Source organism: Schistocerca serialis, chromosome 10 (assembly GCF_023864345.2).
Source record: "Schistocerca serialis cubense isolate TAMUIC-IGC-003099 chromosome 10, iqSchSeri2.2, whole genome shotgun sequence".
In the NCBI taxonomy this organism is placed as follows: domain Eukaryota; kingdom Metazoa; phylum Arthropoda; class Insecta; order Orthoptera; family Acrididae; genus Schistocerca; species Schistocerca serialis.
Window position 1 is genome coordinate 226,159,334 of NC_064647.1, and position 2,475 is coordinate 226,161,808.

Below are 2,475 nucleotides of genomic sequence, written 5' to 3' on the forward strand. Positions count from 1 at the left end.
AAGTGGCCGTGCGGTTAAAGGCGTTGCAGTCTGGAACCGCAAGACCGCTACGGTCGCAGGTTCGAATCCTGCTTCGGGCATGGATGTTTGTGATGTCCTTAGGTTAGTTAGGTTTAACTAGTTCTAAGTTCTAGGGGACTAATGACCTCAGCAGTTGAGTCCCATAGTGCTCAGAGCCATTTTGAAAAGTTCGCGCCTTCATTTAGTTGAGGGAACATCGAATGTGGTGTGTGGATCTATCAGGTGAAAGACACGTTTGCCGGTTCTGTAGACATGAGATACACCTTAGCTGTCTTTGTAAATTATAGTGATGATTTGGAATCTGTTACATCACCGACATCAATATTCGCGACTGGAAATATGCTTTTCCTCTATTTGTTTCGACGGCCTTGCCACAGTGGCTACACCGGTTCCCGTGAGATCACCGAAGTTAAGCGCTGTCGGGCGTGGTCGGTACTTGGATGGGTGACCATCCAGGCCGCCATGCGCTGTTGCCATTTTTCGGGGTGCACTCAGCCTCGTGATGCCAATTGAGGAGCTACTCGACCGAATAGTAGCGGCTTCGGTCAAGAATACCATCATAACGACCGGGAGAGCGCTGTGTTCACCCCACGCCCCTAATATGTGCATCCTCCACTGAGGATGACACGGGGGTCGGATGGTCTCGGTAGACCACTCGTGGCCTGAAGACGGAGTGCTGTTTGTTTCGAGTTCTCGTGTAAAGGCCTTTGCTAACGGGACAAGTTTCCGATTGCTCAGTGGTCTAGAGCACGATCCACCTCGCTAAAATTTGGGGTTTGTAGAGAAATAATTTCCAGTCTATAATCTTGACAGTCATGTAGCGCGAGCTATCAGTAAGATGCTGCAGTGTGCTCGATATCGAGATGTGCCGCGAAAATGGTATAATACTTTGGCAAATCATGCGAGAATACATGGGTTCTTGTAATCCCTGAGTCTGGAGATGGGTACAGAAAAGCGAGCAAGCATGCAGGTCCGGACCAGAAACAGTTACGCATTTGTGCCGAGGGGAAACGAGCCCAAATTTGTAGAACAGTTCTGAGAGGGACTTCGGTCGCTGAGGGTGGTGTGGTCACCCGTCAGGGGTGGACGACCGCCGACCTCGCACGTTTTGTATCCCGCCTGGATAGGCGGCGCGTGGATCTGCTCCTGTGAACTGCTTCTCCAAAATAGGCTGAGAGTGAAGCTGTAAGTAGGCTGTTTAGGTTTTTTATGTTGGTAACGCCACGTAGCGCTCTGTATGAAAATCACTGGCTGTGCTGTGTGCAGTCTGTGGCTGATTTGCATTGTTGTTTGCTATTGTAGTGTTGGGCAGTTGGCTGTTAACAGCGCGTAGCGTTGCGCAGTTGGAAGTGAGCCGCCAGCAGTGGTGGATGTGGGGAGAGAGATGGCGGAGTTTTGAGAGCGGATGATCTGGACGTGTGTCCATCAGAGACAGTAAATTTGTAAGACTGGATGTCATGAACTGATATATATATATATATATATATATATATATATATATATATATATATATATATATATATGACTGGATGTCATGAACTGATATATATATCAGCTCATGACATCCAGTCATATATATATTATGACTTTTGAACACTATTAAGGTAAATACATTGTTTGTTCTTTATCAAAATCTTTCATTTGCTAACTATGCCTATCAGTAGTTAGTGACTTCAGTAGTTATAATCTTTTATTTAGCTGGCAGTATTGGCGCTCGCTGTATTGCAGTAGTTCGAGTAATGAAGATTTTTGTGAGGTAAGTGATTTGTGAAAGGTATTGGTTAATGGTAGTCAGGGCCATTCTTTTGTAGGGATTATTGAAAGTCAGATTGCGTTGCGCTAAAAATATTTTGTGTCAGTTTAGTGATGATCAGAATAAGTAAAGAGAGAAATGTCTGAGTACGTTCAGTTTTGTTCAGCTGTTTGAAAATCAAATAACGTAAGGGGTTTAGCAGCACAGTAATTCATAAATTTTTCTAAGGGGACGTTTCATATGTCGACCCTTAGCCGAGGATACCTCACTGGAATCTTCTGATTTTTTCTTGTAGTTTGTGTAATGAGTGTAGCTATTGTTTATTGCTAGCGCGTAATTATAGAGAGAATTTCCTTTGTAGTTGTAGTTTTTCGTTGTTGTACAGCAAAACAGTTGTGGCATGCATGTAGATTTGCACCAAGTATTTCGCAGCTGCGCTTGCAATTAACTAGATATTATTTTCAGTGCTATGTTAATGTGTTTTCTTATTTTGCTCTTCAAATTGTGCTTTTCTGCGTTATCTTGTGAAATATTGTGACAATAATGGCGTGTGGAAAACGTAATACTAGGCTCCAAAGTAAACTGAGAAATGACAGTGAAGACGAGAGTAGTGTGTTAACGCCACCGAGTAATGAATTAACTAATGTTCAAAGTAGTAATTTGGTAATTGTGCATAGGGAAATGGAGCGGGCTGCAAATAA

The 2,475-nt window shown here is 43.6% G+C and overlaps 1 pseudogene; it reads left to right on the forward strand.

Annotated features, from left to right (window-relative positions):
• Positions 1–379: 379 nt before the first annotated feature.
• LOC126425575 (5S ribosomal RNA) lies at positions 380–497 on the forward strand (annotated as a pseudogene).
• The last annotated feature ends 1,978 nt before the right edge of the window (positions 498–2,475 follow it).